Raw genomic sequence first — 25,364 nt, 5'->3', positions numbered from 1 at the left:
CCCTCATCTGGAAAATGGGGATGAAGACTTTGAGCCCCCCGTGGGACACCCTGATCACCTTGTAACGTCCCCAGTGCTTTGCACATAGCAAGTGCTTAATAAATGCCGTTATTACTATTATTATTATTAATAAAAATTATGGTGCTTGTTATTTGCTTACTATGTGTCAAGCACTGTTCTAAGTGTTGGGCTGGTTGCAAGATAATCAGGTTGGACACTTGTCTTTGTCCCATATAGAGCTCACACTCTAAGTAAGGGGGAGTAGGATTTGACCCCCATTTTACAGATGAGGAAATTGAGGCACAGGGAAGTTAAACGAACTTGTATTTGCACCCGTTATTCACTCCTCCCCCAGCCCCATAGCACTTATGTACATATCCAAAATGTATTTATATTAATGTCTGTCTCCCCCTCTAGACTGTAAGCTCATTTTAGGAAGGGAATGTGTCTACCAACTTGGTTATATTGTACTCTCCAAAGGGCTTAGTACAGTGCTCTGCACACAGCAAGCACTCAGTAAATGTGATTTATTAATTAATTGATTACGTGGCTTATGGAACTGTGGAATGGGCATTTGAACCCAGCTCCTCCGACTCCCAGCAGCGAGACACTATGAATCACGAAATTTTTTCACCCACTATCCAACTCCATGGAAAAATTTGGTCAGGAAGTAGGTCGAATCCAAGACGGTGGTTGGGGATTATGGGTGGATGTGGTTTATCCACACTATCAATTTTAAAAAATACCAACCACTCAGCTACCTCCAAAATAACAAACCTCATGCCACCAAGACCAGACAGGCCCTTGGTGTTTTAGATGGATCAAGAAGTCTTCTAAAAAATTCTCATTTATCAAATTTGGGATTTTAGGGTTGTCTCGCTAGTACATTTGAATTTCGATCTGAAGTTGCAAAATCTGGAAAATCCCACCAATAATAGTGATAACAATACTTGGCATTTGTACAGTGATTTTTTTGGTTGCTTTTCCCCAATCACTTCAATATCATTTTATCTTTACAGTATCCCTGCTGGGTAAGGACAGCATTGCTACTTCCATTTTACAGATGAGGAAACTGAGGTCTGCAGAGAGTGATTAACCAGGCTGAGGTTCTTCAGCAGTCCCCTGGAGAGCTGGGACAAAAACCCAGGTCTTGTCACTCTCAGAGCCATATGCCATTTCCACATGCTGTTCCCTAATCCATATTGCTGCCCTCTGCTCTGTGAAAAAGAAGTCCATTCCCTTTTGGCCAGAGATCGTGAGAAACTAGTTTCGGACTTCCTCTCACTTCATTAGACTGGAAGTGGATATGGAATAAGGGAAAAAAAATGTTGATTAATCTGTGGTCTCAGAAAAAGGTGGAGGCAAAATTTTGAGTAAGTATTTGGGAGGTGGTTTTAGAGTGGTAAGACCCAGGTATAATCTTTTTCCCGAATGAGTTCTTTCCACTCTTAATACTTTTTTATGGTGTTTCTTATGTACTTACTATGTGCCAAGTACTGTACTAAGCGCTGGGGTGGATACAAGATAGGTTGGACATAGTCTCTATTCCACATGGGATTTATAGTCTAAGTAGGAGGGAGGAGGATTTAATCTCCATTTTACAGATGAGGACACCTAAGCACAGATAAGTACAGTGACTTTTCATTCATTCAATCATATTTATTGAGCACTTACTGTGTGCAGAGCACTGTACTAAGCGCTTAATTGCCCAAGGCCACCCTGCAGGAAAGTGGTGGAGCTGGGATTTGAACCCAGATCCTCTGAAAGCCTCACCGCGCAGGCCTGTGCCCTTTCTCGTAGGTCAAACTCTTCCTCCAGAGCTTCTCAGAGGAGCAGCGGTCCCTCCATGGCTGCAAGAAGCAGCAGCGTGGATTAGTGGAAAGAGCACCGGCCTGGGAGCCCGAGGACCTGGGTTCTAATCCCCACTCTGCCATTTGTCTGCTGTGTGACCTTGGGCAAGTCATTTCACTTCTTTGTGCCTCAGTTGAGTCATCTGTAAAATAGGGAATAAGACTATGGGCCCCATGTGGGACTGGGGCTGTGTCCAACCTGAGTAGCTCATATCCACCCCAGCATTTGGTACAGTGCCTGGCACATAGTAAGCACTTAATATTAAAAAAAAGTCAAACATTTCCCAGACTCTGATGTCCCCCACTTTTTGGCTTCCAGAATCAATTAAAGGGTCACCTCGTCTCCTCACCGGGAAGTCCCTCCCCGGACCTGAACTTGACGGGAGATGGAGTCATTCCTTGCCCAGAGGCTGAAAACAAATCATCTTTTAGATGCAAACTTGGCTGAAGCCAACCCTCATGGACCAGAGCCACATTTGAGAACGACTATTTTCTTGATAGAGGCAGACGGCCCTCTGTGGAGCCGGTCCACGTTCAATTGCTCAGACTGCTCTCGGCTTCGGTCGACTCGAGCCCGTTGGAGGTTAGTTTTCCTCAGCGTGTCTCCCTCCTTCCCCCCCTAACTCAGCGAGAGATCTGAAGTGAAGGAGTCAAGTCCCTGGACATGGTCCAAATGGGTACTTTCATTGAATACGATGCCAAGGAGACAATCCTCAGCTAGAAAGGTAAAGAGGGCTTCTGTGGGTCATTGAAGATGACGGTACTTATGATGACGTATCACTCAAGGGTGGTATTTATTATGAGTCACTCATTCATTCAGTTGTTTTTATTGAGCACTTATGGTGTGCAGAGTGCTGTACTAATCGCTTGGCAGAGCACAATAAAACAATATAACAGTCACATTCCCTACCTCCAAGGAGCTGCTGTGGAGGAGAAAGCCAGAGATGGATAGTCAAGAAGCAGCATGTCCTAGTGGATAAAGAGTGGGCCCGGGAGACAGAGGATCTGGGTTCTAATCCTGGCTCTGCCACTTATCTGCTGGTTGACCTTGGAGGTGACGTTGGTACTTTTACCTCCATAGCTTTTAGCTCTCCATCCCCACCCCGTCTCCTATACCAGGCCAGGCTTCTGACAGGACCAGAAAGCCCCCAAGCAGGACTGTAAACTCTAGACTTTTGTTAGCTCGCTGTGGTCAGGGAATGTGTCTGTTTTTATTGTATTGGACTTTCCCAAGTGCTTAGAGCAGTGCTATGCACACAGGAGGTGCTCAGTAAATACAATTTACTGAAAAAGGGCCCCAAGCTGGTCACCCAACATGTGCTTTAGAGAAGCAGCATGGCTCAGTGGAAAGAGCGTGGACTTGGGAGTCGGAGGTCATGGGTTCTCATCCAGGCTCTGCCACTTGTCAGCTGTGTGACTTTGGGCAAATTACTTAACTTCTCTGAGCCTCAGTTACTTCATCTGTAAAATGGGGATTAAGACTGTGAGCTCCATGTGGGGCAACCTGATCACCTTGTATCCCCCCTAGTGCTTAGAACATAGTAAGCACTTAACAAATGTCATTATTATTATTATTATTATTTTCCTTGACTTGTTAGCACATTGAAGGCTTCTTACACTTCCAACCCCCAACCCACTATTTCACCTGCAAAATACCCACCCCTTTATCATTTTTCTTATGGTATGTGTTAAGTGCATACTATGTGCCAGGCACTGTACTAAGCACTGAGGTAGATACAAGATAATCAGATTGGACACAACCCGTGTCCCACATGCTCCTCAAAGTCTAAATCCCCATTTTTCAGATGAGGATTCTGAGGCCGACAAGTGAAGCAACTTGCCTAAAGTCACCTAGCCGACATCAAGCACTTAGCACAGATCTCTGCACACAGTAAGTGCTCAATAAATACGATTGAATGAATGAAGTGGCAGAGCCCAGGATTAGAACCCAGGTCCTTCTGATTTCCAGGCCCATGCTTGATCCACTAGACCATGCTGCTCCTCTCCCATCCTTCACTCCTTCAATATGATTGATTGATTGATTCTCTGCTCCCATTCATCATAGAAAAGCCAGGTTCGGGACTTGAATGCATTGGTTGAGACTTTGGGGCCATCTTGCGTGCCAATCAGGGCTGATCGCCTGGAGGCCGGCCTGGTTTGTCTCTAGAAGGGACGGCTGGACTTTCTTCCGAGCCAAAAACTTTCTCAATTCTTGCAAGTTGAGGCATGCACCGGCGAATAATAATAATGATAATAATAATTTTGGTATTTGTTAAGCACTTAATATGTGCAAAGCACTGTACTAAGCGCTGGGGACGGTACAAGGTGATCAGGTTGTCCCATGTGGGGCTCACAGTCTTAATCCCCACTTTACAGATGAGGTAACTGAGACACAGAGAAGTGAAGTGACTTGCCCAAAGTCACACAGCTGACAAGAGGCGGAGCGGGGATTTGAACCCATCATCTCTGACTCTCAAGGCCGGGCTCTTTCCACTGAGCCACACTGCGAATGTTTTGTGAAGGGCCAGACTGCCCAGGAGTGACCAGCTGTAGATGATTAATAATCAAACCATGTGATTTTAGTGCTCGGGCTGGGTTGGGGAGGAAGACTTCCATTTCTCTCCTTAGCACTGAACACTACTTGTGAGGTTGCAAGTCTTCCTAGCAGACAGGGAGGGAAACGGCTGAGGGATTGCTACACTCAACAGCTTTGGAAAATCTGAGACTCTTGGGAATGCAGCTTTTGGGTTTTGGCAGAGCCAACTCATCCTTCCCGGGGCTGTAAGTTTCGTTCCCGACTCTGCTTTGCAATCCGGGAATCTTCGAGATGGGGTCCATTCCCCGCCTGCAAAGGAATTAAAGGTCTGGGAGTGCTCCATTTTTTTTTTCTGAAATGTAATAATAATAATGATGGCATTTGTTAAGTGCTTACTATGTACAAAGCACCATTCTAAGATCACATATATCCTCTGAACACCGTCTGTTGACCGGGTCGTCTCCTCTGCCTCTAGATGGTTCATTCATTCAATCCTATTTATTGAGTGCTTGCTGTGTGCAGAGCACTGTACTAAGCGCTTGGGAAGTACAAGATGGTTGGAATTGTCTTTCAAGGGCAAATTTTCCCCTATGACTACTGTCCCAGGCAGGAAATTGACTCAGGCTGGGGTGTACTCTTGTTCGGAACTGGGCCTTGAGTGTGACATTTGTATCTGCCTCCCCTTAGATGGAGAGTGGACCAGGTGTGAAGGTTTTGCTAAAATGACAGTGGTATTTACTGTCAGCCCAGTATACTGAACCCTTTGGAAAAAGCACAGTAGAAACTTGGGTTAATTTCCATGCCCTCAAAAGGCTTACACTTACATGGGGGAGACTGACATAAAAATACTCACAAATAGAGCAAATTTTGCATTCTGTAGTCAAAAAAGAGAGGCACGGATCCACACACCATAAAGAGATAGTAATGCTTTTTGAATTAAATTTGACATTATTTTTCCTTCCTACCACTATATTAGTTCTACACAAGGTCTCTTCCCATCTGAGACAGCGTCCCAGGGTACTAATGTCAATAAGCATACATTTTTTTGCACTTACTGTAAGCCAGGCACTGTAATAATAATTATGTTGGTATTTGTTAAGCACTTACTATGTGCCAAGCACTATCCTAAGCACTGGGGTAGATACAAGGTGATCAGGTTGTCCCACATGGGGCTCACAGTCTTCATCCCATTTTACAGATGAGGGAACTGAGGCCCAGGGAAGTTAAGTGACGTGCCCATAGTCACACAGCTGACAAGTGGCAGAGCCAGGATTAGAACCCACAACCTCTGACTCCCAAGCCCGGGCTCTTTCCACTGAGCCACACTGCTTCTCACAAGGTGATCAGGTTGTCCCACAGGAGGCTCACAGTCTTAATCCCCATTTTACAGATGAGGTAACTGAGGCACAGAGAAGTTGAGTGGCCTTCTCAAAGTCACACAGCTGACAATTGGCAGGGTCGGGATTTGAACCCATGATCTCTGACTCCAAAGCCTGCACTCTTTCCACTGAGCCATGCTGTACTAAGCACTGAGGTAGAAACAACAGGACTAGGTTGGACGCAAGCCATGTCCTTCATGGGGCTCACAGTCTTAATCCTCATCATTATTATTTTACAGATTGAAGTAACTGAGGCACAGAGAAGTGATGTGACTTGCCCAAGATCACACAGCAAAGAGGTAGAGTTGGGATTAGAACCCAGGTCCTCTGACTCTCAGGATCATGCTCAATCTGTTAGGCCGTGCTGCTTCTCAGTGTATTTCTAACTCTTTGTTATGCTCTTAACTTTTAGACTGTGAGCCCACTGTTGGGTAGGGACTGTCTCTATATGTTGCCAACTTGTACTTCCCAAGTGCTTAGTACAGTGCTCTGCACACAGTAAGTGCTCAATAAATACGATTGATTGATTGACTGATTAACTGGTTCCATGAGAAGAGAGCAGAGCACTAACTAAACAGAAAGAGAAGAGAGAAAGTGCTGAACAGTGCATAATTTCTCTTAAGAAATCACGTAATGGGCATTGGTGCATTCCCAAGATCTAAATAATTGACCTAAACAATATAAGTATATTGAAAATAGTGACAAAAACTTAATGGATAGAGTTATACGATCAAACAGTAAAATATTTTAAAATTGGTGTCTTATGTATACACATGCAAACACTTTCAAAGTGTTATTCTTCGTAGTTTATTCAGCAAAAAGGGTTATTTTGCTGACACACTAGAGATGCTATTATCTCTGCAAAATAGATCTGTCTAATGTTCAGTGGAAATGGGCTTTTAATCGCTCTGATCAGATCAGTCAGAGCACTTCAAAGGTCAAAGAGGGGAGGAAGAAAATTATTCAAGTCAAGGTAGACTCTACGGAATTGGGGAGAGCAAGAATTCAGTAGGGAATTCTGGAAGGTGTGCTAACAGAAGGGGGTTACAACTTTTGGGTGTGTTGAAGGATACAAGTGTGTGTATGCAAGTATTATTGCATACATATTTATGTATGTAAATTTATTTATTTACATACATATTAATTTTACTTGTACATATTTACTGTTCTGTTTATTTTATTTTGTTAATGCGTTTTGTTTTGTTGTCTGTCTCCCCCTTCTAGACTGCGAGCCCGCTGTTGGGTAGGGACCGTCTCTATATATTGCCAACTTGTACTTCCCAACCGCTTAGTACAGTGCTCTGCACATAGTAAGCACTCAATAAATACGATTGAATGAATGAATGAATGAATAAATAAATACGATTGAATGAATGAATGAATGTTGGGTAGGGACCGTCTCTATATGTTGCCAACTTGTACTTTCCAAGTTCTTTGTACAGTGCTGTGCACACAGTAAGCGCTCAATAAATACGACAATGAATGAATGAAGTATACCTTCACATACAGGTACACCTCTTTTTTTTAAAAAAAATGGGATTTGTGAAGTGCTTACTATGCCAGGCACTGTACTAAGCTCGGGGATAGATACAAGCTAATCAGGTGGGACACAGTCTGCGGCCCATATGGGGCTCACAGTCAAACTCCACTTTACAGATGAAGTAACTGAGGCCCAGACAAGTTAAGTGACTGGTCTAAGGTCACACAGCAAAGTGACAGAGCCAGGCTTAGAACTCAAATCCTTCCGAGTTCATCTGTAAAATGGGGATTAAGACTCTGAGCCCACATGGGACAACCTGATTGCCTTGTATCCCCCCAGCGCTTAGAACAGTGCTTTGCACATAGTAAGCGCTTAACAAATGCCATTATCATTATTATTATTCTGACTCTCAGACCAGGGTTCTAGCCAATAGGCCACCCTGCTGCTCTTTGGTGTGGAGGTGACGCCTCTTGACTGGCAGTGATCCTTTATTGTGGGGTTTCTGTGCTTCAGAGAGGAGATCACCTGTGCCGCAGAACTGCCAAATCTGCACTTCTCTTTCTGCTCTTTCTATCCAGGTTTTGACTCCCACCCCCCCTTGCCGTCTCTGTTCGGAAGAAAGAAGCAGCGTGACTCAGTGGACAGGGCACGGGTCAGAAGGACCTGGGTTCTAATCCCAGCTGCTCCCACTTTTCTGCTTTGTGACACTGGACAAGTCACTAAACTCCTCTGGGCCCCAGTTACCTCACCTGTAAAATGGAGATTAAGAGTGCGAGCCCCATGTGGGACAGGGACTGTGTCCAACCTGATTGACTTCTATCTAACCCAGTGCTTAGAGGAGTGCTTGGCATAATAATAATAATAATAATGGCATTTGTTAAGCGCTTACTATGTGCCAAGCACTGTTCTAAGCACTGAATGTAGTAAGAACTTAACAAACACTATAATTATTGAGAAGCAGCGTGGCTCAGAGGACTGAGCACGGGTTTGGGAGTCAGAGGTCATGGGTTCTAATCCTGGCTCTGCCAACTGTCAGCTGTGTGACTTTGGGCAAGTCACTTAATTTCTCTGTGCCTCAGTTCCCTCATCTGGAAAAGGGGAATTAAGACTGTGAGCTCCATGTGGAGGCTTTCCCAGACTGAGACCCCTCCTTCCTCTCCCCCCCTCCACCTCTCCACCCCCCGCCTTACCTCCTCCCCTTCCCCACAGCACCTGTATATATGTATATATGTTTGCACACATTTATTACTCTATTTATTTTACTTGTACATATTCTATTTTATTTTGTTAATATGTTCTGTTTTGTTCTCTGTCTCCCCCTTCCAGACTGTGAGCCCACTGTAGGGAAGGGACTGTCTCTATATGTTGCCAACTTGTACTTCCCAAGTGCTTAGTACAGTGCTCTGCACACAGTAAGCGCTCAATAAATACTATTGATTGATTGATTGATTGACAACCTGATTACCTTGTATCTCCCCAGTGCTTAGAACAGTGCTTGGCACATAGCAAGCACTTAACAAATGCCATCATTATTATTAAGAAAGTCGGCCTAGTTCCTGTGGCTACCTCCCAGCTGGCAGCTACTGTTTCCCAACAGTCCCACTTCTTCACTCAAATACTCACCCACATACACGTACGCACACACAAGAGCCCAGGCCAAGGAATGCTTCTTGGGGTGACTTTAGCTGGTGAGACACGTCCTTTAAATTCTCTTCCTACTGACAAAGAAATTCCATGTTTAATCCCCTTTCACAACTTACCCGTTCCTCTGGCATACGGTGGGAAAGGACACTTGAGAGTGCCACAGGACACATCCGTATTCCTCTGCTGAGTTTCTTGGTTGGGACTTTCTTCTTTTTAATCATCTCCTTCCAGCCCTCATACTGTGCTCCTGATGGATTTTGCTGAAGGTTCTTTTTCTTAATGAAAACAGCGAACAGGGCCCCGAGAACGGCTCTGACACATGTGACTGGCTGCAGTGGGGAATGCTGACAGATGTCTCACTTTAAAGATGCCCACGACAGGGCTGTGTGCTTGGCTCTGGGATAGCGCTCAACCTTCTGGAGGAAATGCAAAGCCAAATGGGGGAAAAGATCTCCACTCTCCAAGGTCCCCAATGGTTAGAATGCTGGCTGACCTTGGGTAAGTCACTTCATTTCTCTGTGCCTCAGTTGCCTCATCAGTAAAATGAGGATTGAGTCTCCTTAGAGAAGCAGCGTGGCTCTGTGGAAAGAGCACTGGCTTTGGAGTCAGAGGTCATGGGTTCAAATCCCGGCTCTGCCCGTTGTCAGCTGTGTGACTTTGGGCAAGTTAACTTCCCTGGGCCTCAGTTACCTCATCTGTAAAATGGGGATTAAGACTGTGAGCCCCCCGTGGGACAACTTGATCACCTTGTAACCTCCCCAGTGCTTAGAATAGTGCTTTGCACATAGTAAGCGCTTAATAAATGCCATTATTATTATTAAGACTGTGAGCCCCATGTGGGACAGAGACTGGGTCAAGCCTGATTTGCATATTCATTCATTCATTCATTCAATCGTATTTCTTGAGCACTTACTGTGTGCAGAGCACTGTACTAAGTGCTTGGGAAGTACAAGTTGGCAACATACCCCAGCGCTTAGTACAGTGCCTGGCACATAGTAAGCCCTTAACAAATACCACAATTATTATTATTATCTCAATTTGGCTTCACAGCATCATAGGGGTGGGGAAGAATGGGATTGAAACTACCTCTACATTTGGACAGACAAAGAAATGCAGCCCAGAGAAGATGAACAGCTTCCCCCATGGTCACACAGTGGCTCAGCTGCCAAAGAAGGGGCCAGAACCCAAGGTCCCCCTAATCAATCAATCAATCAATGGTATTTATTGAACCCTTATTATGTGCACAGCACTGTATTAAGCACTTGGGAGAATACAATACGCCAGAGTTGTGGTTCCCTGCCCACAATCATCAATCGTATTTATTGAGCGCTTACTGTGTGCAGAGCACTGTACTAAGCACTTGGGAAGTACAAGTTGGCAACATATAGAGACAGTCCCTACCCAACAGTGGGCTCACAGTCTAAAAGAACAATGAACTTACAGTCTAGAGGAAGTTTATCCACATCACATGGGGGCCTTTCACACAGTTCAGTCACAAAGTCTCCCTCAAGAAGCTAGATCACCGTGAGCCCCCCAAGACAACAACACTTCCTGGTTTTATGGAGGAGTTTGGGGTTCAAGAGATTCCCTACCACACTGGGAGCAAGTCGTAACGTATTTTAGCTTAAGCAAATTCACTCGTGAAAACACTGACAGAGAGCGTGGCAACCCTCAAGCGTTTGTCCTTGCAAACTCCCTAGCTACCAGGGGCCCCCTCAAGGCATCTGCCAGGAAATAGATTGTCTCGGGGAGACCCCTTGGGTCCCTATTAAAAATTTCAAGCTCCATGGGTTTGACATTAACGGGCATAAGGTTGCAGCCCACGGGAGACCAGTCCGGGCTATGAAAACATTGGTTCCGCTGAAGAAACAGGTGGGGAAATGGTCTTATTTGTCCGAGTTGCCTGCTGCTTGGGAAGCAGATGACATTGTATCCCGACTTCTGATTTATGAGTTAATATATATCCTCCTGCTTAGGGAGAGGGGAGAAGTGATGGTTGCGTGGAAGGAAAACTTAGCAACGTGAACGTTTCATGTGTTGTCTCCAGATAGAATATCATCTATCTCGCCGCCGACTCCTCGCTCACGTCCTGCCTCTGGCCTGGTACACCCTCCCGCCTCAAATCCGACAGACAATTACTCTCCCCATCTTCAATATTGAAGGCCCATCTCCTCCAAGAGGCCTTCCCGGACTAAGCCCTCCTTTCTTCTTCTCCCACTCCCTTCTGCATCGCCATGACTTGCTCCCTATATTCACCCCTCTCCCTCCAGCTCCACAGTATTTATACATATCTGTAATTTATTTATACTAATGTCTGTCTCCCCTTCGAGGCTGCAAGCTTGCTGTGGGCAGGGAATGTGTCTATTTATGTATTCATTCATTCATTCAATCGCATTTATTGAGCACTCGTGTGCAGAGCACTGTACTAAGTGCTTGGAAAGTACAATTAGAGAAGCAGCGTGGCTCAGTGGAAAGATCCCGGGCTCTGGAGTCAGAGGTCATGGGTTCAAATCCCGGCTCCGCCAATTGTCAGCTGTGTGACTTTGGGCAAGTCACTTAACTTCTCTGTGCCTCAGTTACTTCATCGGCAAAAGGGGAATTAAGACTGTGAGCCCCCAGTGGGACAAACTGATCACCTTGTAACTTCTCCAGTGCTTAGGACAGTGCTTTGCACATAATAAGTGATTAATAAATGCCATTATTATTATTATTATTACAATTCAGCAATAGAGACAATCCCGGCCCACAACGGGCCTACAGTTTAGAAGCGGGGAGACAGATGTCAAGACAAGTTAACAGGCATCAATGACATCAATATAAATATATAGAATTATAGATATAGACACATCAAAACAAGTAAATAGGCATTAATATATATAAACAGAATTATATATATATATATATATACACACAAGTGCTTTGGGGTGGGGAGGGGCGGTAGAGCAAATGGAGTGAGTCGGGACTTTGTGGAAGGGAGGGGGAGCTGAGGAAAATACTCTCCCAGGCGCTCAGTACAGTGCTCTGCACACAGTAAGCACTCAAGAAATGCAACTGAATGAATAAATCAATAGAATTTAGGACTGTCTTAAGACTACTGGGGGTTTGAACAGGCTTAAATTTCGAGCACTCTCAAAAAATTTGAAACATGATTCAGTACTGGAAAGTTTCTTACTTTCCAAAATTTCTGTTTTAGATTAGAACATCATTTGATTAGAATATAGTTACAGTAGTTACAGAGCGGGCATATTGAACTTTTAGGAAAATAGATATCATGGTAGTACTTTTCTTTGGGTTTTTTTTCAGTTGGCAATTCAAAATTTGGTAGCTTTTTAATTCTGATGATGTAGATCTGGCCTACATGTCTGGAAGTTATCCTGGGCTCCGCCTTCTCAACAGCTCTACTCCCCTTAACCCTAGGTTTTCTTCCTGAAGTTCCTGAGGGAAAAATCTCCCCCTATAATAATAATAATAATGGTATTTGTTAAGCACTATGTGCAAAGCACTGTTCTAAGCACTGGGGAGGTTACAAGGTAATCAGATTGTCCCATGGGGGGCTTACAATTTTAATCCCCATTTTACAGATGAGATAACCGAAACCCAGAGAAGTTAAGTGACTTGCCCAAAGTCACACAGCTGACAGTTGGCAGAGACCCATGACCTCTGACCCCAAAGCCCGTACTCTTTCCACTGAGCCACGCTGCTTCTCTAGACTGTAACCTCACTGAAGGCAGGGAACATGTCTACCAATTCTGTTATATGGTACTCTACCAAGAGCTAATAAATACTATTGATTAATTGATTATCAGTTGAAGTAATGGAGATGCCATGGAAAGCCAGGAGACTTAGTTGTCAATGGGAATTCAGGACACCATTGCCCTTGTTTTACCCACCTCCTCTTTGCTATTTCCTTTTTCGGGGATGGTGTCAGTCTGTTGACCATTCCCTTTTTCATCCCCGGAATCAGAGCCCTCCCCTTAGCTTCATCGCTCCCCTTCTTAACCAAACTCCCGTTTGGCGGCCGGAGCCTGATACTGCCAAGCTAATCGTAGCTTTTGTCTTGGCAGACAGTGACATTCTTTCGGGGGAGATTCAAGGCGGCCGGGTTTGCCCTCACGCTTCGACATGGCCGGGGAAGGCTCCAGTTTGGTTGAGGATGTGGTTGCGGATGTGGACCGGGACCAGAGGGGCTGACGGAACTGAGCTTGGCTCGGGCGGATGTTAAAAGCCGGTTTAGGCCTTCTGGCTTGGCTTCGCTTGCTGTGGCTTTTGCTTAATTGGGGAGATTAAGAGAAGTAGTTTGTGGGGCTAGCTCCTTCTCTTGGGGGTGCTTCTGGTTGGAAAGGTGGGAGCAGAGTGAATTTAGGTCTCTGCGGACTGGTAATTGAAAAACTGGACACACCTCAAGGGGCAGATCCCACCGGGAGAGGAAGGGAATTGGAGTCCAGCTTTGGAGAGGTTATTGCTCCGGGCTTTCTCCCACCCCTGACCCTTATCCCGTTACTCATTGGCCCCCAACAAGATTGCGAGGCATCCACTGACAAAGCCCTGGCGTCTGAGAAGCCAAGAACCATTCCAACCCGAGCTAATCGGTAAGGGAAGACTTTCCAGGAGGATGTGGGTACTTTTGGAAGGGGATCTTTCAACTGTGTGTGGTCAACCTAACTGAAGGGGCCAAGCAGCGTGGCTCAGTGGAAAGAGCCCGGGCTTTGGAATCAGAGGTCATGGGTTCAAATCCCGGCTCCACCACTTGTCAGCTATGTGACTTTGGGCAAGTCACTAACTTCTCTGTGCCTCATCTGTAAAATGGGGATGAAGACTGTGAGCCCCCCGTGGGCCAACCTGATCACCTTGTAACCTCCCCAGCGCTTAGAACAGTGCTTTGCACACAGTAAGTGCTTAATAAATGCCATCATTATTATTATTATTATAAGCTAGTACTGGGCATCCCAGAGAAACCCACCCACCTGATCAATCTGTCAATCACTCAATGGTATTTATGGAGCACTTTGTGCAGAGCACTGTACAAAACACTTGGGACAATATGGTACAGCGGAGTTAATGGACCCATTCCCTGTCTTCCCCTCTAGAGCAGAGCTGGGATTAGAACCCGGGTCCTTTGACTCCCATGCCCGTGCTCTTTCCATTAGGCCACACTGCTCCGTGATACAGGCTAATTAGGTTGGATACAGTCCATGTCCCACATTCATTCATTCATTCAGTCAGTCATATTTATTGAGCGCTTACTGTGTGCAGAGCACTGTACTAACTGCTTGGGAAGTACAAGTTGGCAACATATAGAGACGGTCCCTATCCAACAGTGGGCTCACAGTCTAGAAGGGGGAGGCTCCAGTTGAGCTCCCACATGGAGCTCACAATCTTAATCCCCATTTTACAGACGAGGTAAATAATAATAATAATAATAAAAATTATAATAATAATAATAATAATGGCATTTGTTAAGCGCTTACTATGTGCAGAGCACTGTTCTAAGCGCTGGGGGGGAATACAAGGTGATCAAGTTGTCCACATGGGGCTCACAGTCTTAATCCCCATTTTCCAGATGAGGGAACTGAGGCTCAGAGAAGTGAAGTGACTTGCCCCAGGTCACACAGCAGACACGTGGCGGAGCCGGGATTTGAACCCATGACCTCGGACTCCAAAGCCCGGGCTCTTTCCACTGAGCCAAGCCGCTTCTCTAACCGAGGCACAGGGAAATAAAGTGACTTGTCCAAGGTTCCGCAGTGGACAAGTGGCAGAACTGGGACTAGAACCCAGATCCTTCTGACTCCCAAGACTGTGCTTTCTCCACTAGGCCACTGAGATTCAGCATAATGTAGAGTTGGCTAACTTATCCCCTGATGGTTCACATGTTTTCCAGGAGTTCCAAATACTGAGGCAATCCTGGCACGATCTAGTGTGAGTCCTTGTGTGTTTAAAAAGAGTCGCTTTTTCTGAGTGCTGGGTACTTCACGCTGGTCTGGCTGTTTATCGGAAAGGATGAAGAGCCTTAGCTGAAAGTGCAGCTGGATAAGCCAGAGAGTTAGTTCTTAAAGTAGAGCAGAAACTTTGATGACAAAGATACATAGTGTTCTCCCCACCTGGTTCCTTCCCTTCCCATAGCTCTTCTTCCATTTCTCTTTTTTCCAGGCTGTTGCCTCTATGCACCGCTGCCTTCGAGAGTGAGAATCAAATTCCCAGCTCTCTATAGTGGAACTGATGTTCAGCCCACACAGTAATGTAATAAGTCTAGTTGAAATTGGGGAGTTAGCCAATTTCTTCCTAAAAGGAGGTTTGAAAGACCTGGACACACTCACTGTGGAAGTCTAGAAGTTTTTGCCATGGAAGCCGTCTCCTCGATAGCTACGGAAAGATCAGAAATGGAGAGCGCCTTTTGCCTGATGAAATATTTTGCCATCCAGTGTCTTACTAGAAGAAAACTGTGGCCTTTGAGAGCCAGAGATCAAACCCTGCTGGCGCAAAAAGGAATCAATCAGTGGTATTTATTGAGCGCTTACTGTACGCAGAGCATTGTACTAAGCGCTTGGGAGAATACAATACAATGAGTGGGTAGATATGTTCCTTGCCTACAACAAACTGCAATCCAGAGGCTTAAAAACATGTAAGCTATACATTAGTACCGCAGCCTGCATTTTCTGGAATGGAGGAGGGGAGAGGGAGGGTGTGAGTGTGTGTGTGTCCCCAGGAGAAAGGACTTCTGATATTTTGCAGTCCTAGCTCCTAATTCTTCCTGCTGCTTCACTCACTGAGGAGAATCAGAAATGCAGACAAAGCTTTGGATATAAACACTTCTTTCGAGGCTGGTGGGGTGGTTACCACAGCTACCAGTGAAGTCTGCTTCATGGAGTCAATTCCAGGTGACAGGCAGCTTAGTCGTTCATTCATTCATTCAATCGTATTTATTGAGCGCCTACTGTGTGCAGAGCACTGTACTAAGCGCTTGGGAAGTACAAGTTGGCAACATATAGAGACGGTCCCTACCCAACAGTGGGCTCACAGTCTAGAAGGGGGAGACAGACGACAAAACAAAACATATTAACAAAATAAAATAAATAGAATAAATATGTACAAGTAAAATAAATAAATAAATAGAGTAATAAATATGTACAAGCATATATACAGGTACATATACATATGTACATAGTCGAAGATGACACTGAAATTCGGTCTCCACAATACCCACCTGCCAATCCCATATACCTGACCTTCATCGGTTTTCCTTATAGAGAAGCCCCCAGTTTCATCTGAGGGGAGGCTGCACTTTATAAAGAGATCAAGCGGGATCAGAGATCATCCAGTGAATGAATAGTGAGTAATAATTCCTCTTTGTGCTTTGCCTCCATTCATAAAAATGCTCGAGCAGATGTTAGCAGGGCTTCACTGCAGAATAAATACCATGAGAACACAAGAGGCATTGATTATATATCTGGCTTGTAGTCATTAGAGGAAGACAATGAAGATAAAACCAAACCCCCTCAGATTCTTTGCGAGGTCCCAATGTATAGCAAAAGGATAATTTACTGCAATAGAGGTTCAAAGTGTAAAGTTTCTTCAGCTGGATCTGGCTATCCTTTTGCATGCCGTGTCAAAAATCATTAGCTGCTCCACACAGTCTTGGGCATATCGTTTTTCAAATTTTCAAACAGTTACTTTCAAAAATCCTATATCTAGAGTTGTGTCCATTTCAAATCGTCTGCCCAGTGCTAAAGGGAGCTCTATGGATGTCCTCCAAAAAAAAATAGGCTTTTGATTAAAAAGCTCCAGCATTGAGCCAACTCACAAGGAACCAGCGATTGAATCAGTATGTCAGAGACCATGTGGAGTTTGGGCCGGGTTATAAGGATTGCCGCTACGCTCAATCACTGAGCCAAACCTGGATTAGTTGTATGAAGGGTGGCCAGTGTCAGCCTCACATATACTGGACTCGCGGGCACTATGATGTCGCTTGTGTTACACACTGGGCACGCACAGGTGCAGTGATAGCACATGTGTTACACCAGGCGCACATGGGAACAGTGATATCACATGTGTTACATATGTCACATCATATTCTCCTCCTACAACCCAGCCTGCACAATTTGCTCCTCTAATGCTAACTTGCTCACCGTGCCTCCATCTCATCCATCTCACTGCCAAACCACCACCTATGTCCTGCCTCTGGCCTGCACACAGTAAGCACTCAATAAATACGATTGAATGAGTGAATGAATGAACCTTCCTTCCTAAAATCTGAAAAATAATTATTCTCCCCTACTTCAATACCTTATTGAAGGCACACCTCCTTCAAGAGGCCTTCCCTGACTGAGTCCTCCTTTCCTCTTCTCCCACTCCCTTCTGTGTGTCCCTGACTTGCTCCCTCTTTTCTTCCCCCCATCCCAGCCCCATGGCACTTATGTCCATATCTGTAATTTATTTATTTATATTAATGTCTGTTCCCCCCCTTTAGATTGCAAGCCCTTTTGTGGGCAGGGAATGTGTCTGTTTATTGCTATATTGCTATATTGTACTCTCCCAAGCACTTAGTACAGTGCTCTGCAAACAGGAAGCACTCAATAAATACAATTGAATGAGGTTACACCAGGCTCGCACAGGCACAGTGATAGCACACGTTAGACCGGGCTCACAGGGTAGCAGAACGATGCTATACATGTTATTTGCAGAACATTTCTGAAGTTAGAGCATTTCTTTGGGATCATCCCTTAACAGACAGGGAAATGGCCCCTCTAATTCCCTTTATAACTTTAACTTTAACTACCTTTTACTGTAAAGCAACATGGCCTAGTGGAGAGCACGGGATTGGGAGTCAGGAGGACCTGGGTTCTAATCCCACTTTGTCTGCAGCGTGACCTCGGGCAAGTCATTTCTCTGGACCTCAATTCCCTCATCAGCAAGATGGGGATTAAGACTGGGAGTCCCATGAGGGACATAGACCGCGTCCAACCTGTGTCTACACTAGTGCTTAGAACAGTGACTGGCATATAGTAAGCACTTAAGAAATACCGTTTAAAAAAGCATTAAATACCATTAAAGAAATACCATTAAAAAAGCACGCACAAAAAACTGTCAGTTATTAAGAATTCACCAGGAGGGTGGAGGTGATTAGCTCAGGAATGAAAACCAAACATCTTCCTAAAGAAAGAGATTTTTCCAATCTGGATGATGTAGTTGAGATATCTCCAGTCAGTCAATCAAGTGGATTTACTGTGTGCAGAACAATGTACTAAACACTTGGGAGAGTGCCGTAGAGTTTGTAGATATGATTCCTGACCACGAGTTTACAGTTTAATGGGGAAAACAGGCACTTGACTAAATGACACAGTCTATCATACCCTCATTTTGTAGATGAAGAATATGAGGCTCAGAGAGGTCAAGTGACTCACCTAAGCTCACAGAGCAAGCCAGTGGTGGACTGGGTCTCAGCCTTGGTCTTCCGACTTCCAGTCTCTAGTTCTTTCCGCTAGACCACACTGCTGCCCATCTCCTCTAGATGGTAAACTCACTGTGGCTGGGAATATATGTCTGTTTATTGTTGTATTGTATTCTCCCAAGTGCTTAGTACAGTGGTCCGCACACAGGAAGCGCTCAAAAAATGTGATTGGCTGACTGACCGACTGATTCATCTGCTGTGTCCGGAGCCATATTACGATTCGAGCGGCGCGTGGGGTAGCAGAAGGGGTAGAAGAACTGTTCAGCAGCCTGTCCAGGGGGATTCAGGGTAGAATCTTGCAAGCAATGGAGAGCAATGAGATGCCCCAGTAATTAGCTTCCCTCCTTTTCCCAGAGAACAGTTTTGGCGGGCCGGATACTGAATCATTTTAGCAATGGGGACTTGTTAAAGTCAGCACTCATCAGGATTTATTTTTTCTGTTCTTTTTGTCAGCCTTCAACGTGGAAATAACTGAAAACTCCTTTCCTGTCTTCATACCATCAAAATATTATCTAATTATCCATTTGAGGAAAGGGTTACTGTAGCAACACTAACCTCCCCTTGCATACGTATCCAAAATGGAAGGGAAAATAAACATACATGGGCAAAGTTACCCAAGAGACTCTTCAGGAGGAAATCTTGGAGTTGGCTAGTGATAAACGACAAGGCAGACTAAGGGTGTATGCTCATGGGTAAATGTAGACATCTGGCAGAATAATGAAAAATTGATTTGGCCAGATTAATCATTTAAATGCCAATACGTCCAACTGTTTGCAAATGGTTGAAGCTCTTAAATATTCCCTTCCTCCCCGCTGGCCTGATTCCAGCTGACTCCATCCCTTCCGTTGGCCAGAATTCTTCATTGCTGCTTTCATCTTCCCATCGGGTGGGTTGGTGGGGTCACCGGGCCCTACCTGTCTTCTCTACTAAAGGGACTAGAACGTTTGCTGTTCCTGAGTCCTTAACAAATTCGGAGGTTGCTCTGAGGTGGTAAAAACATGCAAGATGAAAATGCAGACATACTATTAATTGTGGTATTTGTTAAGTGCTTACTATGTGCCAAGCGCTGTTCCTAGCCCCGGGATAGATACAAGATAATCAGGTTGGACACAGTCCCTGTCCAACATGGGGCTCACAGTCTTAATCCCCATTTTACAGATGAGGTCACTGAGGCCCAGAGAAGTGAAGTGACCCGTCCAAGGTCACACAGCAGACACGTGGCAGAGCTGGGATTGGAACCCTTTGACTCCCAAGCATGGGCTCTGTCCACTAGGCCATATCCTCTAGCTATGAGGATATGTGTGTCCCCAAACACTTTTCATTCCATTCAGTTGTATTCATTGAGCACTAACAGTGTGCAGAGCACTGTACTAAGCGCTTGGGAGAGTAGAATAAAAGGACACATTCCCTGTCTACCCATCTCACACCCTTGCACCCTCCCTGTCTCCTCTAGACTGTAAACTCATTGTGGCTGGGGATAGGTCTGTTTATTGTTGTATTGCATTCCCCCAAGCTCCTAATACAGTGCTCTGCACACAGGAAGCGATCAATAAATGTGATTGACTGACTAATCGGCCAACTCATCTGCTGTTTCTGGAGCCCTATTGCGACTCGGGCGGCATATATGTGATGCAATTTGCAGGGCCCAACATGGAAATTCTGTTGCCAGTGAGTGAATGGGTGAGGTCTTGATTGGGCCTTGCTCATTCTGAAAAAGTGGGGGGATTTTAAAACTAGTAGGGTTCTACCTGGTGGTCTCTGCTTCAGCATAAGCACCCCCGTGAGCAGGAAACCTGTCCCTTCTTTATGTTGAAATTTACCAAACGCTTAGTACAGTTCATCGCATTCAGTGGGTGCTCAAAAAATACGAATACTAACGTGATTACCCTCGGTTGTACTGGTTTAGGATTTCTGCCAAAGAAGCCCTTTCCGAGTGAATCGGACAGTCCCTCTTTCCTTGCCTAGACAAGCGAAGAAATTCAGTTTATTCTCCATTTCCAAAGTACAGTAATTCCACAGTGGCATTATCCAAGGCAGGGCTTATTTCCGCCACTCCCAACCCATAAATCCGGGTGACAGAACGGAGCTGAATGCCTAGCTGCGGTTGGCGGTGGGTTCACAAATCAGCTGAATCAGAGAGAAATCATGATTTGACGGAAATCGCGTCTGTGCTTATTAGAATGTGCTTGTCTTGCTTTTTCTTCCCAGAAAATTCCAATGAGGCTCTCTTAACTCCTTACCCAGGAAAACAAAGCAGTGCTTGTAAAAGGCAGATCGATCCAGAAGCTGGAGGGATCAAACAATAGACTGCTGCTAATTAATATTTAATGGGCCCATGGATTTTTCCTAAGCAGCTGGGGTGCTAAATAATAGTCAATTAGCAAACGTGTTAATTAAGTCTAATTACACAGCACATTGTGGTTTCTCAGAGGATTGCCACTTTTTGGATTTACATATAAATGTTCCACCACTCATCTTGATCACACCATGCAGCTAATGAATTGATAAGTCATTTTTCTCTTTGCTCCAACACATGAATTTTTAAATTCGGTGTCATCTAGATTTATTTTCACCATTAGGCTCCAGAGTGGCTCTGCTTAAAGACCAACTTAGCAAGCACCAAGTTGAGTTTCTTTTTCATTCCAGCTATTTCGTCAACTCGTTTAGAGGGTTCTTTTTCGGTGGGGCTGCAGGAAAGGACTGTGAGCTTTGGTAAAAAGTTAGCATTTGTCTGCTCTGACTTACAATACACAGTATTTCGGGCCTCTGAGAGCAGTCTGAACAGTAAGTGCTGAGCAATTAGCAGCAGTCTTCCAGCTTTCCTGTTCCTGCCAAAGAAGGGTTTGTGAGCAACAGACGTTGCCTACCGCTGGGAAGAGGGAAACCGTAGAGGATGGAAATTCCATCCAACTGCCTGGCCCGTGGTCCAAGATGGTTTTCCTAAAAGCTGCTGTTGATGTGAGTCCAATGGGTGGAGTGGGTCTTTGGGAATCAATCAATCAATCAGTGGTATTTATTGAGCACTGACTGTGTGCGGAGCCCTGAACTAAGCACTAGGGAGAATCCAATTCAACTAAGTTGGTAGACACATTTTACCGCATCTGTAAAATGGCGATTAAGACGGTGAGCCCCATATGGGATAGGGACTGGGTCCAATCTGATTAACTTGTATGTACTCCAGTGTGTAGTACAGTGTCTGGCATATAGTAAGCACTTAACAACTACCATAAAAAAAACTCCTCGGTGCCTCAGTTACCTCATCTGTAAATGGGGATTAAGATTGTGAGTCCTATGTGAGACATAGACACAACACCTGTATATATGTTTGTACAGATTGATTGCTCTATTTATTTTACTTGTCCACTTAGAGCAGTGCTTTGTGCATAGTAAGCACTTAATAAATGCCATTATTATTACTGTTATTTAGCTTTAATTCTATTTATTCTGACAACTTGACACTTGTTCACATGTTTTGTTTTGTTGTCTGTCTCCCCCTTCTAGAATGTGAGCCCATTGTTGGGTAGGGAGCGTCTCTACATGTCGCCAACTTGTACTTCCCAAGCGCTTAGTACAGTGCTCTGCACACAGTAAGCGCTCAATAAATACGATTGAATGAATGAATGAATGAATGAATGGTTATCTCTATCTGTCCCAGTGAGTAGTATGGTGTCAGGCACATAGTAAGCATTTAACAAATACCATTTAAAAAAAAAAGGTGACAGGCATGGATAATAATAATAATAATAATAACGGCATTTGTTAAGCACTTACTATGTGCAAAGCACCATTCTAAGTGCTGTGGGGGGGTCATACAAGGTGATCAGGTTGCCCCATGTGGGGCTCACAGTCTTCATCCCCATTTTACAGATTAGGTAACTGAGACTCATTTCTGGGTGCTATCCAGAAAAACACAGGCTTGGATAAAGCCTAACTTTCAGGGCCTAGGGAGGGACTGCCTCAAGATGAACCTAAGAGGTCTTTTCAGACTGAGCCCCCTTTTTCCTCTCCTCCTCCCCATCCCCCCTGCCCTACCTCCTTCCCCTCCCCAAAGCATCTGTATATATGTTTGTACAAATTTATTACTCTAATTTACTTGTACATATTTACTATTCTATTTATTTTGTTAATAATGTGCATTTAGCTTTAATTTTATTTGTTCTAATGACTGGACACCAGTCCATATGTTTTGTTTCATTGTCTGTCTCTCCCTGCTAGACTGTGAGCCCGTTGTTGGGTAGGGACCATCTCTATATGTTGCCAACTTGTACTTCCCAAGCGCTTAGTACAGTGCTCTGCGCACACAGTAAGCGCTCGATAAATACGATTGAATGAATGAACCTGGGGCCAATGTCGCCTGTCCTCCCCCTCCTGGCTTCCTTTTGGGGGTCAAACATCCCCCACCTATTGTCCACTTCAGGAAGATGTCAAATAAACAAGAGGAGAAGGCCTGCCCTCAGAGGAAAGCAGCTATTGATGCCTATCTGTCTGTGGCTGTGGAGGGGAAGACAACTTTATTCATTTAGGTCATTGTCCTGAGGCCAGGACTTGCTACTTCATAGTGAGGATGTTAACTGATAACTGTGCTATTCCTTAAGTGGTTACTGTCTGCTAAGTGCTGGGGTCCAAGATAATTAGGTTCAACCCAGTCCCCTGTCTAAGAGGGAGGGAGAATGGGCACTAAAATCCTCCTTTTACACATGAGGAAAGGGAGGCACAGAGAAGCAGCAGGTCAGTGGTGGAAATCCCAGGCCCTCTGAACTCCTGGCCCTTGCTCTTTCTTCTGGTCACGCTGCTTCTTGCATATATGTTGCCAACTTGTACTTCCCAAGCGCTTAGTACAGTGCTCTGCACACAGTAAGAGCTCAATAAATATGATTGAATGAATGAATGAATGAATCTTGCCTAGGTCCACCGTCACCAGGTCCTTGCTGAAGTCTCAGTGACTTCTCAGATGCTTCCTAGATGGGGGATGCTCTTCTTAGCCCCATGGGAGGTTCTGGCATTGTACCTCGTTCTCACCTGTCCCACTCTCGACCTGTCCCATCAAGACGCGGCCCACGTCCTTCCCCTGGCCTGGAATGCCCTCCCTCCACACATCCGCCAAGCTAGCTCTCTTCCCCCCTCCAAAGCCCTACTGAGAGCTCACCTCCTCCAGGAGGCCTTCCCACACTGAGCCCCCTTTTTCCTCTCCTCCTCCCCAACCCCTCCTCTGCCCTACCTCCTTCCCCTCCCCACAGCACTTGTATATATTTGTACAGATTTATTACTCTATTTATTTTACTTGTACATATTTACTCTTCTATTTATTTCGTTAATGATGTACATCTAGCTTTACTTCTATTTGTTCTGACGATTTTGACCCCTGTCTGGTTTGGTTGTCTGTCTCCCCCTTCTAGTCTGTGAGTGTGTTGTTGGGTAAGGACTGTCTCTATATGTTGCTGACTTGTACTTCCCAAGCGCTTAGGACAGTGCTCTGCACACAGTAAGCGCTCAATAAATACAATTGAATAAATGAATGAATCAGCCCTCTTCCTTTTTGGGAATACCCAGCAGTTCCCAGGGAAGACATGTTGGCTGTGGGAGGAACTTGTATAAGCTTCATAGGTTTACTTGTCCCCTGCTCCCCTCAACCACTTGCTGCCCCTCCGCCTCCCAGCCGGGCATCTGCAAAATAAGGGTGACCTTCTCTCAGCCCAGAGAAGCAGTAAGCAGTGTGGCCTAGTGGAAAGAGTGCAGGCCTGGGAATCAGAAGGACCTGGATTCTAATCCCATCTTTGCTAATTACTTGCTGTGGAACCTTGGGTAAATAATAATAATAATAATAATAATAATAATAATGACGGCATTTATTAAGCACTTACTATGTGCAAAGCACTGTTCCAAGTGCTGGGGAGGTTACAAGGTGATAAGGCTGTCCCACGGGAGGCTCACGGTCTTAATAATAATGATGGCATTTGGTAAGCACTTACTATGTGCCAAGCACTGTTCTAAGCGCTGGGGAGGTTACAAGGTGATCAGATTGTCCCACAGGGGGCTCACAGTCTTAATAATAATGATGGCATTTGGTAAGCGCTTACTATGTGCCAAGCACTGTTCTAAGCGCTGGGGAGGTTACAAGGTGATCAGGTTGTCCCACAGGGGGCTCACAGTCTTAATAATAATGATGGCATTTGGTAAGCGCTTACTATGTGCCAAGCACTGTTCTAAGCACTAGGGAGTTTACAAGGAGATCAGGCTGTCCCACAGGGGGCTCACAGTCTCAATCCTCATTTTACAGATGAGGGAACTGAGGCCCAGAGAATAATAATATTAATAATAATAATAATGATGGCATTTATTAAACACTTACCAAATCACTTCACTCCAAGTCTCATTTTCTTCAGCTGTAAAATGGGGATTCAGTACCTGCTCTCCCTTGTACTTAAACTGTGAGCCCCGGGAGGGATAAAGATTGTGTCCGACCTGAATAACTTGTACCTACAGCTCTTAGAACGGGCTTGACACACAGTGAATGCATAACAAATGCCATGAAAAAAATGGACAGCATCCTAGATTCTGGTGGGGGCTGGAAGGTAAACTTCCAGGTCATCAAGGCCATCCCCCTGCCTAAAGTGCTCTGGAAGTCTTACGCACAGTGCTCGGAGGCTCAGAACAAACCAAGTCTTCATGTGCAAGCATGAATCCCCGCAGAATCCTCAACGTATGCCATAGAGAGAGAGACCAAAGGCGAAGTTATGCACAAGGTCAAGGCCCATTAATAGAAAAATAGAAAAATGTTCAAATACACACAGACCACAAATCCAGGGGGGAGGCAGGGAGGATAATTTATTCGCTGAAGTCATTGCAGAAAATAATTAAATGAATTGTTAGGCTCCATGTTTTCAAAGGCGAGCCGGAGACGCGGGCCGGAGTCAGCCACACATTTCCCACAGGAGGGAAAAAAACTATGAATAAAATCAGGACCGTGATACAATAGGTGATTGAGCAATTAGAATCCATAAAAACAGACAAATTATGAGCTGGCTGGGAC

This window comes from Tachyglossus aculeatus, chromosome 9 (genome assembly GCF_015852505.1).
Source record: "Tachyglossus aculeatus isolate mTacAcu1 chromosome 9, mTacAcu1.pri, whole genome shotgun sequence".
Classification (NCBI taxonomy): Eukaryota; Metazoa; Chordata; class Mammalia; order Monotremata; family Tachyglossidae; genus Tachyglossus; species Tachyglossus aculeatus.
Note: the sequence above shows the minus strand (reverse complement) of the source record.